Consider the following 17,854-nt stretch of genomic DNA (forward strand, 5'->3'; position numbering starts at 1 on the left):
GCCCATTGCTTGCCATTATCTGGTCCTTGGGTCACTTTTCCTCCTAGTGATACAAGACAATATTCCTTCCACTGACACCAACAATGGGACATACTACCTGCTTCTGACAAAAAACGAAGGAGCACTATTCCTCCCGCTGTCATCAATGATGGGGCACTATTCCTCCCGCTGTCATCAATGATGGGGCACTATTCCTCCCACTGACATCAATGATGGAGCGCTATTCCTCCTACTGACACCAATGATGGGGCACTATTCTTCTCACTGACACCAATGATGGGGTACTATTCTTCTCACTGACACCAATTATGGGTTACTATTCCTCCTACTGACACCAATTATGGGGCAGTATTCCTCCCACTGACACCAATGATGGGGCACTATTTCTCCCACTGACACCAATGATAGGTCACTATTCATCCCACTGACACCAATGATGGGGCACTATTCCTCCCACTGACACCAATAATGGGGTACTATTCATCCCACTGACACCAACAATGGGGCATTATTCCTCCCACTGATACCAATGATGGGGCACTATTCCTCCCACTGATACCAATGATGGGGCACTATTCCTCCCACTGATACCAATGATGGGGCACTATTCCTCCTACTGACTCCAAAACATTTTCTGCTCCCAATGTCCACAGTCTGGCCCCTATAAAATCTGAAGAACAGCTAGGCTAGGTTCACATCTATGCAGGTTGTGTTTGACCGGTTTATGCATTGTGTTTTTGCACCTGCATTTTTGACGCGTTTTTGATGCGTTTTGCTGTTTTGTTTTGTTTTTTCTTGTTGCTAGGCAGATTTAAATATGGCAACAATGCAGCAAAAATGCACTACATGATTTTCTTCAGTGTTTCCATTGAAGTCTATAGAACCAAAAATGCAACTTTTTGCGTTCAAAAAAGTACTTGACCCTTTCCAAAAAATGCACTAGGTGAAAACGCGGAGATGTGAACATGTCCCATAGGAAATCATGTTAAATGGACTGTACTGTCTTTCTGCAAAACGCAAAATCCTGTGGAAATTACTTAGGCGTGAACCTAGGGTAAACTGGCTTTTTGCAATCAGAGCGGAAAAAAAGATGTGCCAAATATGTTGGGGGGGGGGGGGGTAAAGAGCAGAACTTCCGCTTTTGTGTGAAGTTACACTTTAAAGTGGTTTTTCACTTTTACAGCCAAATTGGAATAACATCTACTTTATATTTGTTACATGTCCCCATTCACATAGTATAACTTAAATATATTAAACATGGCAGCTTACCTTGTTTAGATGCTTTGTTCTGGAGCCTCTGACAAGAAAAAATCCTACGTAGCTCTCTTTGTTCATGAGGGGGCTGAGCAACTGTGTTTATCATAATTAAAACAGAATTCCAGGCAAAACCTTACTTACCTATTTTCAGGTCACATGATCTGGCTTCCCTCTATAATCCAGTTGCAGCTGCAGGGGACAGGAGGGATCACTGACAATGAATGGGCCATAAGAACCTATGGGTGTGGTCACCTCTTGGCACAATTAGCTGTTGTCAAGTGCTCTCTCCTCTCCCCTGTAGCTGCTGTTGGCTGACACCGGGGAGATCACATGGCTGGAGTACAGCACCCTGAAAATAGTTATGTATACAGATACTTCTTACACAGGTTAGTCAGAAAAGGAATTAGGAGGGGAGAGGGAGCATTTTCAAGATCATTTAGGTTTTGCCTGGAATCTTACTTTAACCCCATCTGTACTGTGCAGGCAGATTTTCATTATCAATTGTACCTAGATTTGAACCCGGTCTGTCCTAACAAAGGGTTAAATGTGTAACGGCTGGGTTTCTTGCATTTTATGTTGATGAGGACAGACTTGGGACAGGCTCACTCTAATATTATTCAAAATACTTTGCAGTCAGCCATGACACCTCGTACTGAGAAACATTTAAAAGGAAATAAATCTTAAAAAGGGGAAAAAAAAGCCCTCCCTTTTTTATATCCCTCCCTCTGTTTCCCCCATCCCCCTTTTTTTTACTTTTTGCAGGGGACCTCTCCCCCTTTTATTGCCACTAGCTGAGTCCTCTTTTATGTGCATAGACCCTTTTTTCCTCTTTTTATTATCCTTTCTTACTTTATCCCAAAGCCAGGTGTGCTCCCCCCATCTACAGGGAATGAATGGGTTACATGGGAGACCTTTTTAATCTTTTTTTTACCTACAATTGCATACATTTGTAGCGATTAGGAGATAGTTTGCGAATGGGAATACATAACTAACTGTATAGTGGAGTTTTCTCAAATATGACTGCAAAAGTGAAAATATACTTTAAGAATGATATTATCCATCATAGCAGTAGTAGAGTGTTGTATTGTGTTAGCCATCAATTGATGCAGACAATTTGAGGTTTCTCGGCTGAAAGTAGAATTCCAGGTTTAATAGCATCTTATATCGTTTGTTGGCTCAAACAAACTATTTCCATTACAGAATAATTGTGACTGTTGTGTGTGAGGTAATATACTGTCGTAGGCGCTGTATTCCAGCAGAGAGTTGTGCTGAGTGCTTCTCTGCCATTCAGGGGAAGCCTTATATTTTTACCAATAAATATAAGCCTTCCTGTGATTGGACGAGGTGTAAATTGTGATGTCATCTGCCCAAATTTCCAGTGGATAAACAGATATTTTTGTTGGAAGATTTGAGTGGAAAAATGTCAGCCAAATAACACCTCCATCCAATCAGATGCAGGCACTGATTAGGTATTATGACAGCCCGCGCCACCAACTGTTTGAATACAATAACAGCGGGAGACTCATCCATCTGGGTTGTTGGTGTGGATGGAGGTATCTTTTAATCTTTTGTTCAGCCCACAGACCAAGCTAAAGAAATCTATACATGTCTGGCCTTTTAAATTTGGGGTGTATCTGATGTTTTGTAAAATCTGCTTTGCTAGATCTTTTAGTCTCTTTAGGTAGAACCATCTGGTGGAGTTTTCCCTGTGATATCTGTAACTCTACTGCTTTTAGCACATCATAAAAAAGTGCTTTCTTTGTAACTCAATACCTCTTATCTTGTCTACTAAGTTACAGATGGATTGAATTTGAAATCAATAGCATAACACATGGCATAGTGAAAAGGTTGCACTTTTTTCCGTTTACCGGTATAACGTGGCCATACATGATACAATTAAGTAATTAAATCATGCACTGTGAACGTTTTGAGTCTCAGTTGTGACTTTTGGGCAGTGAAGGGGTTAAAAACAGAGCTATAAGGAACCCTTCAATTCAATAAATCCCTTTTCTCTTACGTTTTGTGTGCCCCAGTGCCAATCCTATATTGTTTTACTAGTTATACTTAGACTTAGTATTTTTAACAAAGTGTAAATAAGCTGATATGAGATGGCTATATTTTTGCTGATGATAGGTAACTATTAACTATGCAGGAAAAAGCTGCCTCTTTGCTTCTGCAGTCTATAGGCGCAAGCGTCCTACAAGGTACACATAATAGTACATATCACCATGTCTGTATCCATCTCCTGGTGTTGTTTCAGGACAGCTTGATGTTACACCTCCAGCCATATAGTAGATACAAAGCCCCTCTTTAGTTTCTATATGGATGCACAGTCAATAAAGGTAGAGCTAGTTCTAGACTTTCCTATTGGAAAGCCTAGCATGCTCTGCACACAAAATATTTGCTTATGTTAAAAGGTTTTTGATTAAAAAAAATAGTTATGAAAAAAGATACAGTGATAAGTGCTAAAGTTTTTAGGGTTTGTACTTGTAAAAACCATGTTGGCAATTAAAGATCTTACATAGTTACATAGTTAGTCTGGCTGAAAATAGACAAAAGTCCATCCAGTTCAACCATAAGAAAAAAAAAAAAGTTATAATCCTATACCCACAGTTGATCCAGAGGAAGACAAAAAACCCAGTAAAGCATGATCCATTTTGCACCTGCTGGAAAAGATTCCTTCCTGATCCCCCAAGAGGCAATCGGATATTCCCTGGATCAAGTTTACCTATAAATGTTAGTATCCAGTTATATTCTGTGTATCCAAGAAACAATCCAGGACTTTGTTAAAGCAATCCACTGAGCTGGCCAGAACCAACTCTTGAGGGAGTCTATTCCACATTTTCACAGCTCTCACTGTGAAGAAACCTTTCCAAGTTTGGAGATTAAATCTCTTTTCCTCCAGACGTAAAGAGTGCCCCCTTGTCCTCTGTGATGACCTCAGGGTGAATAGCTCTACACCGAGTTCACTATATGAACCACTGATGTATTTATACATGTTGATCATATCCCCCCTTAATCTCCTCTTCTCAAGAGAGAATAAATTCAAATTAAAATCTTATTTTTTTCTGATAGGTTTCTACTAATGTCATGTTATACCTGTTGAAAGGTGTCATGTGTCTCCATCTGGCAGCCTTGGCTTGAATACCAACAGATCCCTCACTTCACCTCTAGGCTGACTTACCTTTGAAGACCAAAAAAGAGATTTGTGAAAAGAGATTCACAAGAAAGCGGCTACATTATGGACAGAATGCGATACTCAGAAAAATTTCCAAAAATTATGCTTTATTACACATTAATGATTGACACTCGGGCAATCGCCCTGGTTTACCATCACCTCAGTATGAGACAATACACACAGACCTAAAACCATTAAAATCACACCAAGACCGGTCTGGATATATGTGCTGCAAAGGCTATGACCACCATAGTCTAAAGCATTTGCAGCATCTGCACATTGGTTACACTCCCTGTAGGAGGTGTTTTCAAAAAATTATACCATGGGTATATAATATCACATGCTATGTATATAAGCACATATAGTTACCACATAGGTTACACTCCCTGAAGGAGGTGTTTTTCAAAAATTGTACCATAGGTATATAATATCACATGCAAGCATAAAAGACAAATACAGTTACCATCTGGAGAGAAGCATAACCCTAGGCCTATATAAGGCAATGTGGGTAAAAAATTGAATGAAAAGAGGGGGGAATAAACCCCAATGATATGATGATGGTTTCATGCAGTACAACCCTGTAGAGGCACATATGGTTGGGGCCCATCTATCTGTAATATACGTGAATAATTGCAAAGATTCTTATAGGTGAAAGAGTCCCTGTTGGTGTCTTGATGGAGAGATGGATGCAAATAGCAGAGGCCTGCTTTATATGGTTTCTTCACCACAACATGTGGACTGCAAACCACTTTAATATTTGAAATAAGATGAGGCCCAGTAGGTCTTCCGCCTGTTGCAATATTTGTAGTATGCCTTGCATCTAGATAAAGCATCATAATGTCCCCATCCACCTGTGCAATGGGTAGTAGAAAATAGAGATATCCTTCATAAGTACTGCCGTATTGATCCAGGGAACTACCGCTTACATCAGCCGACATTGAAGGATATCTCTATTTTCTACTACCCATTGTTGTGGTGAAGAAACCATATAAAGCAGGCCTCTGCTATTTGCATCAATTTCTCCATCAAGACATCAACAGGGACTCTTTCACCTATAAGAATCTTTGCAATTATTCACGTATATTACAGATAGATGGGTCCCAACCACATGTGCCTCTACAGGGTTGTACTGCATGAAACCATCATCATATCATTGGGGTTTATTCCCCCCTCTTTTCATTAAATTTTTTACCCACATTGCCTTACATAGGCCTAGGGTTATGCTTCTCTCCAGATGGTAACTGTATTTGTCTTTTATGCTTGCATGTGATATTATATACCCATGGTACAATTTTTGAAAAACACCTCCTTCAGGGAGTGTAACCTATGTGGTAACTATATGTGCTTATATACATAGCATGTGATATTATATACTCATGGTATAATTTTTTGAAAACACCTCCTACAGGGAGTGTAACCAATGTGCAGGTGCTGCAAATGCTTTAGACTATGGTGGTCATAGCCTTTGCAGCACATATATCCAGACCGGTCTTGGTGTGATTTTAATGGGTTTAGGTCTGTGTGTATTGTCTCATACTGAGGTGATGGTAAACCAGGACGATTGCCCGAGTGTCAATCATTAATGTGTAATAAAGAATAATTTTTGGAATTTTTTCTGAGTATCGCATTCTGTCCATAATGTAGCCGCTTTCTTGTGAATCTCTTTTCACAAATCTCTTTTTTGGTCTGCATATTTTTTGGCTACTGGATGGAAGCCATATATTGGGTGATACAGTAATTTATATTTGAACCTCTAAATCTATCTTTTACTAACTGACTCACCTTTGAACCCTGCTATCCCCCTCCCTGGGCTTTGGGGAATAGCTTCTCAGTCGCTGATCCCCTGTGGCAGAAATCCCCCGATTCTTTTCCTTACCCTCCCTTTTTTATATCCCTCCCTCTGTCCCCCCCCCTTCATTTTTTTTCTTTTTGCAGGGAACCTCTCCTCCTTTTATTGGCACTAGCCGAGTCCTCTTTAATGTGCACAGACCCTTTTTTCCTCTTTTTATTATTCTTTCTTACTTTATACCAAAGCCGAGTGTGCTCCCCCATCTACACGGAATGAATGGGTTACATGGGAGACCTTTTTAATCTGTTTTTCACCTACAATTGCATACATTTGTACCAATTAGGAGATAGTTTGCACGACCCTTGATATGTTTTGCCTTATGGGCTAACGGTGATCTACGCCATTTTCCGCTGCATAACAATTTTGATCCATGTAATTTCTCGCCCATGTTGTACACCTCAGCTATTTCCATACCCCTGCATGGGAAAATGTTTTGATTCCAAGTTCAGTTCTCTGATCAATGTTGTACACATTGCTGTATCCTTTGTATGTGCCAATACTTTTTCAATAAAGCTCTTTGGTACCAGAAATGTTTCATGTGACAGTTGTATTTAAAGCAAGATGTTCACATTTTACTTGTTGTCATTGTCTTTATAAAGCTGTTCTATGGATATATATTGTATTCTGTGTAATGACACAACCTCCCTTTTCTCTTGGATGCTCTCTTCCCAAAGAGCCTCAAATTCTTCCATGTTCACTCATGTATGACCTGTCCATAGCTTCCATATCTGAGCTGTGACTTTTTCTGTGTGAAAGACACAGTGAGGCTAATTGTAACTGAGTTTTCCCAGAAGGAAAGTTGTTTGCTGCTGATTGGAAGTATCCCACTTCCAAAAAAATAAAACTGAGCCAATTTCCTCATCCACACACTTGGGCTGGATGAGGAAATCCTCCCCGCTGTGTCCTTGTACCTTTCCCATTGTCAAAATACACTGATCAGCACATGCAGCCCATTGGCTGCATGCACTGATCAATGGGATATTTTCCAACAAGCCAGTTCATCAAAAGTAAATTGATAGATTGAATGGAAACTGCCATACATGGAACACAATTTGGCCGATTCCTGCTGATTCTTTGGCTGATTCCTGCTGAACTGATTGAATTGTAATCTATGTAATTCCAGATTTAAAGTCGTAAAGGAATCTTACTTTTGGGGTAGAAATGGGGAGCCTTTAGGATGGTGAATTTATCTTGTGGGTTAGGTTCATTTTAAAGAGCCTATAAAGGCAACTCTGAATATTTTCAAAGTTGAATATTTTCCTGCCATGTCTTGTAAGAACAGATTTGACAAACTGGGCAAGTGTTATATTTCTTAGCAGCAGGAGCACATCTCTTGTATGGGTATATGAGTATTTGGCCAAAAGGCACAGAAAACTGCCCTCAAAATGATCCCAGTTTAGTCCCTACAGTTATCTTTTATAAAGACTAAAGATATATTTTCTGTATTTCGATGTGGTATTGACTATAGAAAAATCACAAGGACCAAAGCAGATGTAGCCAGGATGGGCATCAGACTATGATGAGATTTGAGTAATGGAGTTGATATAAATCTTCATTTCAGAACCTCAGCTCCGGACAGCACCATTTGGCATTGCAGCACAAAACATTGGCTATGTACCAGGAATCTTCACATACTGCAGACAGTTCCAATGTCACACTCGAAAGCTGTGATGAACATTCTAAGAAGCTGCTGTGTTTGCCCTTCATAAATTATTATTATTCGAGCTATATGAGAATTAGGTTAGTGTCTTTTTTATATGTGTTCAGTAGCAAATGTTTGCTAGGTCCTTGAACATGGTAGAATTCTAAAGTCTAAACACTTTGCTAATGGTATTAATAACCTCTGTATGATGATTGGTACTATGGAGTATATTATGTACAGCACAGTGTGCAGAGTGTAGTGGCATGGTGTATAATGTATAAAGTAGAGTGATATGAAGTATATACCAAAGTGCAGCAAATGGAATGTGAAGGCGTAGAGCATGTGATGGAGTGTGGCATTCCAGAATATGTAACTTACAGCACAGTGTATGTAAAGTAAAGCACATCTTTGGGGTTTGGTGCTTCAGAATTTGCTATGCACAGTGGAGCATATGAAGTATGGGGTTCCAGAGTATACAATATACAGTGAGTGTGAATCATACACTGCAATAGTTAGTGTGGCTTACCAGAACATGTAACATATAGCACAGCAAATGGAGATTGGAGAGCATGCGGTGGAGGACATGCACCATTATATCTTTCCAGCAAAGTTGTTCCCTGCCACCATACTGTGATAGATTGTACATGTCAGGGCTGTCATGTTATGGAGGAGAAAGAAGCATTCTGCCCTAGTCTTGGTCTTAGAAAAATTCCAGTGGTGTCTGATGGATTATTTAACCCCCAAAACATATGATCAAATGACAGGCATTCTTACATTCCACTAAAAGTGTTTCTCAATATGATGGTGGAAAAGTTGACGTGTATGGGTGACATGTGAGTAATAACATGCTTGATCATAGAAACCGTCCAATATGTATGAACATTTTTGTTATTTATAAGTAAAAAACTGGGAATGAATAACAGTGAAGTGATTTTTTTATTTTTACCACAAAGGGACAAAATAACTTGTTTGAGCTGGTAAGTATTCTGATTCAGATACGCAACTGCTGCAGTTCTAATCTTTCCTTCTTAATCATGAAAATCTGACTATGCAGAGCCAGCAGGAGACAATGTGTCTGTGTCCTGGCCTGAAAATCATTAACACAGCTCTTTATTATTTAGAACTAGAAGTTTGATAAGCATGATTCTTTGATTACTTTAGATTTTTTTCATTTTATTAAGCCATCAAAGGCTTTGAACACACTGGTGCCAAAAGGGACCTCCTGGTGCACAAGAGCCACCCCTCCCAATTGTGGTCCTGACAGTATATAAGAAGCACACATTGGCATGAGCGCTGCCTGCTGATTCTTGGTACAACCTGATGCTGCCAGCCTGATTATTTACATTTCTCTAGCAGCAACAAGATTATTTCTGTGCTGGAAAAATGTGTTTTCATTGCTTTGTAACAGGATTGTATTGCTTTCTAAAATCGAACACACCACATTCCATGTTGAGGCCTCATTCACACACAGGCATACTCAAGCATATACCCGTGTTAGGGCCGTGCTTGCCTTGAGATGTACATGGGATGTACAGTTGTCCTGTGCATTCATGTGCAGACAGTCCCATTCGTTTCATTTGGGATGCAGCAGCTGAACGGACACAACCGCTGCTCCCTATTTGACATCCGACTGGCCTCATGTGATACACAGTGATGAAACAAATCCTCCTACATACTGTATGTTGTACCTGTTTATCGGTAGACATTTATTCTCTACATATTTTCAAAGTCCAGAATTTATCAAGCTTGTCTGATATTTCAGAAAGCAGGGGGCAGGGAGCTTAAGTTACACACTTCAGAGTTCAGTGAGGAGAGCTCTGAGAGCTGTTGGAGGGAAGTGACACGGACAAGTGATTTTCCAAACATGTGTAAAGAAGGCGATGGTTTGGGTCATGCGCAAATATTGGGGGAAAACCTACACATGCGCAGACTCACTCGGGATGGGGGGGGGGTACATAAAAACATAATTCGTGCCTAGTGGAGAAATGCAAAAGTGCTGCTTTGTGGCACAAATAAATGATATCAATTTTAAAAAAAAAACATTTATAACCAATTGTAAGAGAGGGAGGGGAAGGAGGGAGGACAACGTGATGATCCGCTTTAAGAAATAAGGGATTTTCACTTAACAAAATAAGTTTCCACTTCGCAAAGACCTTTTTATATATGGTAAGTAAATGCTAGTAAATAAGACAAACCTGAGTTGGCTCTAAATGCATCACGATCAAGCAAAACAAGAGGAAAATCTGGATTTTTCCAGCACATGATTGACTGGTTGTAAAGTGCATGGCAGTTTTTACTCCTAAAGTTTTTTCCTATATTAAAACAGATAGAAAATGTTCTTCTGAATACATTTGAATGTAATCAGCTTTAGGTAAATAACTATATCAGCAGCAGATGTATTTATAAAGAATTCCCACAGCTGTTCATCTATCAAAACTGCCTGTAAGTTTGTTTTGTGAGAATGAAGCAAAATGTCAAAATCAAATGCTCTCAGCTTGTATTCTCTGAAGACTGAATGCTTTTCATTAAAAAAAAAAAAAGAAGCGTGAACAAGGAAAATACTGTATTCTGGACATATATTTGAAATGCTACAATTTTGGCCATACTCAATATATTTCAAAACATATTTCAATAAATAAATATATATATGAAAAATATTTTAAAAAACAAATTTCAAATATACTGTATGTCTTTAAAATTACAAATCTACATTTTTGGAACACATTTACAAATATATGTAAAAATATATGTTAAAATTACTTTTTTATGTTAAAAAAAATCTGAAGAATACTGTATATTTTAAAAATATATATATATTCTTCAGATTTTTTTTAACATATAAAAAAAAGGAATTTTAACATATATTTTTACATATATTTGTAAATGCATTCCAAAAATGTAGATTTGCATTTTTAAAGACATGCAGTATATTTGAAATGTATTTTTAAAAATATTTTTCATATATTTTGTAATAAAAAACGTATTTCAACATACTATATATATATATATATATATATATATATATATATATTGAAATATATTTTGAAATATATTGAATATGGCCAAAATTGTAGCATTTCAAATATATGTCAATATATTTGGGAGGAATATTTTTAAAATATATTTCAAATATATTTTTCTTCCGTGTGGGAATGTATTATCGGGGTCATAAAAGGATACTTTTTTTAACATGTCCAGTCACTGTTACCCCTAAGATGGTGTCTGTGTTTACTTCGTTATCATTAGCTCATTACCCATATTGCAAAATGTGAAATTCTAAAATTCCTTTCAGGATAAATTTAATATACTAACTCCTGTTATGTACTTGTGAGAATACACTATAGTTTCCTTTTTACTTGTCCCTATCACTTTAGGCATTCTGAATGCTGCTGATGGGTGGTCACTCAAAGGTGCATCTTCAGAAGCTTTCAGCATCCTCTGCTATGCCCAAATACTGGGCTGGTTTGATTGGGCAAAGCTCTGACCAGGGGCGGACTGACCATTTGGAAACTTGGGCACTGCCTGAGGGCCCGGGGTCAGTAGGGGGCCCCATGAGATGCCCCTGGTACCTTTTTTATAGGCTTTTTTGAGTTTGGGCAAGGACACAGGGGCCCCATGATCCCCTATTGCCCGGGGGGCCCCATGAGTTGTCAGTCCGCCCCTGGCTCTAACACATCTGGGATGGCCTATCCCCTAAATCCTACTGGCCCATTACTATGACTGCCTGGCCAATCAAAACAGTTGAAGGAGGATGAGGGTGGGCAAGCTTCAACACCAACTGGAAGTTTAATCATTTTACCATGTCATAATGACCCGGCTATAGCCACTAGCAATGATCACTGTGTTCTTGCACCGGGCCCTGGGCCCCCCTGCAAATCCATATTTGCAAGAAAGAAAATCACACAACCTATGGCCTGCCTAAAAGTCACAAAGTGGGGCAATCATATAATATGGATGAGCTGAATTATTCAACTGCACTGGACAAGATAACTTTCACGCATGGCACTAAAGAAACTTCAAATGATAAGATAATTGTACAACATACATCATCCATGTACTTTGTTCTCATTTATAGTTGCTTCTTCTTCCAGGAAGTGATTTCATATCAAAAAGCTGATAGAGACCATAATTGCCATTAAGAACTAAGTTTAGTTAATCTTTTTTTTAATCAGCACATGGGACAGCACTTAAGCTGGCCATAGATGGTTCAAATGTTGGCTGGTTAAGCAGGAACCGGACGAGATTTGAACCATGTATGGGCAGGCTGAATGTATCCAAGTTGATCAATCAATCAACTTTGGTACAACCAGCCTGCAAGGTTTTACATGTGATTATTGCTAGCGACTGTTATAGCCACTAGAAATAATCACTGTGTTCTCCCAGTGTGGACGGTTCCTGCCCCCCCCGGCGCTGGGAGAACACAAAGGCTCGGTGGAAGGGATTTACTTGTCAACTTGTCAACACTATCTGTGTTGATGGAGGAATCGAGCTAATTTGGTTGCAGGAAAGAAATTTGCTCCATCTTTGGCCGACCTTACATTCAATGAAGAGTGTTCCTTGTGTTGGTGGCTGCTGTCTTAGTTAAAATCTTCCAACCTCTGCCCCCCCAATACAGTTGTGGCAGTAATCTTCTGGTGCTAATGGGGTTAATACCACTGTTGGACCTGTCATAGTCACTTTTCAAGAGCATTGACTATGCTCACCCTTTCTGTCCCCCTCCTCCATTCATACAAGTTTTACTATCACTTTCATCAATGAAATTCCCATATGAGTAGAGGAGACACACCTTTCGTTCATCCACCTGTCCTCTATTCATAGAGCAATTTTCATTGCTGGAAACTATAGCACAGCTTCTATGAATGGAGAAGAGGGACAAAAAGGGTGGGCCTAGTAATCATTCTTGATCAATGCCTATGATAGGTTCATCGGTTGTATTAACCCCCGCAGCACTGGAGGATGGTTGTTGGAGGGGGGGATGATTTCAGACTCCAGCTAAGACAGCAAGCAGCAGCTCAAAGGACACTTCTCAATGAATGTAAGTACCGTCCCTTGTGCTGATTTAAAAAAATAATAATAAATGTAGGCTTCACTAATCCAAGTATGTTTAAATCCAGAAAATTTGTTTAAATTTTGGATAGGGAATGGTTAAAAAAAATCTCCTATTTGGAGGAAGTTGCCCCTTGCCATGGTGCAACCTGAGGTTAAAGTGAGAGCAATTCTTTCTTAGACTGTAGTCACTGTAATGAGTATCTCCATTGCAAGACCTCCTATCTATTCCTGTTCTGGAGATGCTGCCTCATTTTCAACACCAATCAACACAAATCAAAAGAGGAATAAAAAAGAAACTGACAGAGGTCTTTACCATTCTCTATTCTATAAAAAAAACTAAAAACTTTTCTTAGGTCCTTTTATTCATATATGTTCTATGTATAACGATCATTACAAAACAATGTCCTCTTAAAGTAGCTGTTTCCATTAGTAGCAGATACAACTAATACAGCGACTAGCTTTTTCTTTTATTATTAACTTAAAAACCTATAAAAGATGGTGGTGTCCATTATTAAAATATGGAACAAACCAACGGAAAGTGCAAATTTTTTAACTCCTATTTGAGCTCCTATTTTTTTACAGCCTAACGGACTGAAGATTTTGACATTCTATATAGAACTTTTGCAATGTGTAGTCTGATTTGCTTCCCCATTTTCAAATGTTGTGTTTGTTTGTGAAGTGTGAGAGGGCTACATATACACTATATCGCCAAAAATTTTGAGACGCCTGCCTTTACATGCACATGAACTATGAATATTGAGTTGGCCCACCCTTTGCAGCTATAACAGCTTCAACTCTTCTGGGAAGCCTGTCCACAAGGTTTAGGAGTGTGTCTATGGGAATGTTTGACCATTCTTCCAGAAGCACATTTTGAGGTCAGGCACTGATGTCGGACGAGAAGGCCTTACTTGCAGTGTTCGCTCTAATTCCTCCCAAAGATGTTCTATCGGGTTGAGGTCAGGACTCTGTGCAGGCCAGTTAAGTTCCTCCACCCCAAACTCGCTCATCCATGTCTTTATGGACCTTGCTTTGTGCACTGGTGTTCAGGCATGTTGGAACAGGAAAGATGTCTTGGTATGCTGATGCCTTAAGATTTCCCTTCACTGGAACTAAGGGGCCAAGCCCAACCCCTGAAAAACAACCCCACACCATAATCCCCCCTCCACCAAACTTTACAGTTGGCACAATGCAGTCAGGCAAGTACCATGCTCCTGGCAACTGCAAAACCCAGACATGGCCATCGGATTGCTAGACAGAGAAGCATGATTTGTCACTCCAGAGAACAGGTCTCCACTGCTCTAGAGTCCAGTGGTGGCGTGCTTTACACCACTGCATACAACACTTTGCATTGCACTTGGTGATGTAAGGCTTGGATGCAGCTGCTCTGCCATGGAAACCCATTCCACGAAGCTCTCTACACACTGTTGTGCTAATCTGAAGGCCACACAAAGTTTGGAGGTCTTTAGCTACTGACTCTGCAGACAGTTGGCGACTTCTGCGCACTGTGCTTCAGAGTCCCGCTGACCCCACTCTTCCATTTTACGTGGCCTACCACTTGGTGGCTGAGTTGCTGTTGTTTCCAGTTGCTTCAACTTTGTTAAAATACAACGAACAGTTGACTGTGGAATATTTAGTAGCAAGGAAATTTCATGGATGGACAGGTGGCAATCTATCACAGTACCACGCTTGAATTCACTGAGCTCTTGAGAGTGACCCATTCTTTCACAAATGTTTTCAGAAGCAGTCTGCATGGCTAGGTGCTTGATTTTATACACCTTTGGCCATAGAGGTGATTGGAACACCTGAATCCAATGATTTGAAGGGATGTCTCAACACTTTTTGCAATATAGTGTGACTTCATAGCTTTGTTACATGTACTGGTCAGTGGTGAGTTGTCACAAGAAATACTGACTCAGTCATAGGACTTTGGTGAAGAGTAATGGATTGTATAGAACTGTAGGTAATAGTTCCAGCTGTAAACCTGTTATCGGGCAACATTTGTGGTTAGGTTGGTTTGTTAATGATTAACTTGGCACACCTTTGTCTGGAACCTTATCCAGCTAGTTAGCATTGTAGAGAACTGTAAAAAAAGTTTTGACCCCCTCCTAAAAAAAAAAGTGAACATACATTCCAGTAACAATAAAGCAAATAAAACTCTATATTCAAAGTTGATGATTTGAGGCCAGCTAAGAAATATGCTACGTATATACAGGCAAGTAGTTTTGTGGAATAATAAAGGCATTAAAGCCAGATTCATTCACACATCTTTAAATTCTTAGCTACCTTGTGTCTGTATAATGTACAGTATGTGTAGTTTTTTTAGCACTTAATGTTTTTTACATATAACATTTTGGCTACAAAATTCTCCAGCGTACCATAATATTTCCCTGCCTGACAATCTTTGATATAAAGGAATTGCAAGAATCTAGCAGGGTATTCTCCAGCCATATAGCCTGCACAATGGAAAATGTTGTGCTCAGTTCTTATAGTCATGTGACTGCTTCCACTGTGCAAGTCCTGGGCACTGCTAGGACTGTGGGTGGATTAGAAGTAGCGGCAGCACATTTGTGCTCAGGACATTGCTGCTGTGCACTTTCTATTGAAGCAGGTGCAATGGGAGAGACTACAAGGAGAAAGCATGTAAGGGCGGCAACACATTTGCTCTGTGAATGGCAGTATGAATGTCACCCAACCTATACTACCTAATCTCAGTAGGTGGACAGAAATGTAAGACTATCAATGCAAATCTGTACAAGATAAAGCAAAAGAACTTTAGTGAGGCGTGAACAAGCATATATATATACATTGCATTTTTGGGTTGACATACACTCACTTTAACTGCAAATAATAGTTTTTCATTCTCATTTGCTAAACTATATATTTTATAGTTTCTACATTCCAAAACAAACTGTTGCACTTGATTCTTTATGCTGAAATTAAAGTAGTTGTAAAGGCTCAACGTTTTTTACCTTCATTCATTCTATAAATGAATGTAAAAAACCTTCCCTGTGCAGCCGCCCCCCCCCCAATACTCACCTACGCACCCTCACGATCCTGCGTTGGGCCCTGGAGTCTCCGCTATCCCGGGACTCCCTCTCCATTGGATCCCACTGCTGTCAATCACAGCCAGTGAGCCAATGAGAAGAGAGAGGGGGGCAGGGCCGAGCCTCGGCTCCGTGTTTGAATGGACACACGGAGCAGAGGGTGCCCCCATAGCAAGCTGCTTGCTGTGGGGGCACCCGACAGGAGGGAGGGGCCAGGAGCCCCAGCAGGGGACCTGAGAAGAGGAGGATCCGGGCTGCTCTGTGCAAAACTACTGCACACAGCAGGTAAGTATAAACATGTTTGTTATTTTTAGAAAAAAAAAGTTAAGCCTTTAGTATCACTTTAAAATGTTACTAAACCTACAACCAACAATCATATGCAGTAATACATTCTGGTTATACTCACTGTGGAACCTAAGGGGTTAATCCTTAGCATTGTGTAAAAAGGCTGTTTGATCTTGTCTTCTCTGATCCTCCCCTTTTTTTACTGTCCACAATCCATCTGCAGATACAATAGAGCCTTGGGAGGAAGCTGCACATACTCAGTTTGGTGTGTATTGCTATAAACTTTGTGTTTCTTGGGAGAGTGCATGTGATCAGCACTGTCCAGACAGAGGATCAGGGGTCCTGCAGCCTCAAAGGACAGTCACAGCAGAATGAAAACTCCTCCTACAAGATTAACCAGTGCTCTGCTGGACACTGATAGAAGTCACAAGACTGCTCTAACTACTGATGGGAAAAGGTATTTAGCAATTTATATTTACTAAAATAATTGCATTTCCATGTTCTGCGTACTGTGGGAGACCAGATAGAGTGAATGCCGGGTCCGGGGTTTAGACACTTTAAGATCTAAAACTATACAAAAAAATGAACACTTCATTAATCATAAATATTTAAACCCAAATGCTTGCACTCACAATTGAGATATACTGTTTATACTAATATTATTATTTTTTAGAGCACTTACATAATATGCAGTGTTCAACATTAAACGCAATTTCAGCATATTCCACACTCAGCATGTAATTCTAAATGAAAATGCTATTTTGTTATATCTGGTTTCATGTGTCCCTTGGGCCACATACATTTATTACTAAAATGTCTTTCAATGTACTGATAGACAAAAACAGGGGCAAACTGACAACTCATGGGGCCCCCGGGCAATAGGGGATCATGGGGCCCCTATGTCCTTGCCCAAACTCAAAATAGCCTATGAAAAAGGTACCAGGGGCATCTCATTGGGGCCCCCTACTGACCCCGGGCCCTCGGGCAGTGCCCGAGTTTCCAAATGATCAGTCCGCCCCTGGACAGAAATGTACTTCATTGATGAAGTGTAATGCATTGCAAAACCTTTAATGTGATCAACAGTTAAAAACAGTGTCTGTGCGTTATATGAAAGCAAGCACTGTGATGAAAAAGTCATTAGTAAATTAATACAGTAAAAAAATGTAAATTAAGAAATAGCTCCTCGATGGAGACAGTATAATCAGTTTTGTGACAGCAATGCCTAAAGTGCCCATGAATAGGTAGAGTATATGGTGAGGAGGCTCTTGTTATGGAATCTTTGTTAATAATTGGAACCTGTAAGGATTTTCTCAGACCACCTGATAGTTATCGGTTCAGACGCAGCTTAGTTGGAATGGAAAAAACAATTTTTTTTGTTAGATTTGCATTGGTGACTATATGTGTTTGTCCTACAAATAATGCTGTGGTACCCCCAAAACTAGATCGCCCAATTTTGTTACATTTTACCAACATTGCTGATGGCTAGATTTTCATACTTAACTAAAGTACTAGAAATGTTGCCCTGTCTGCTCTGCCTGTGTATTACCAGA

General features: G+C 39.7%; 1 protein-coding gene across 1 annotated transcript in view; it reads right to left on the reverse strand.

Moving 5' to 3' along the window:
* The window catches only part of CKMT1A (creatine kinase, mitochondrial 1A), a 70,867-nt gene that overhangs the window by 52,722 nt on the left and 291 nt on the right, over positions 1-17,854 (reverse strand). The window lies entirely within an intron of this gene.

The sequence above is a fragment of the Staurois parvus genome, unplaced genomic scaffold, assembly GCF_062004578.1.
Source record: "Staurois parvus isolate SC_StPar_1 unplaced genomic scaffold, SC_StPar_1.0 ptg000168l, whole genome shotgun sequence".
Taxonomy (NCBI): domain Eukaryota; kingdom Metazoa; phylum Chordata; class Amphibia; order Anura; family Ranidae; genus Staurois; species Staurois parvus.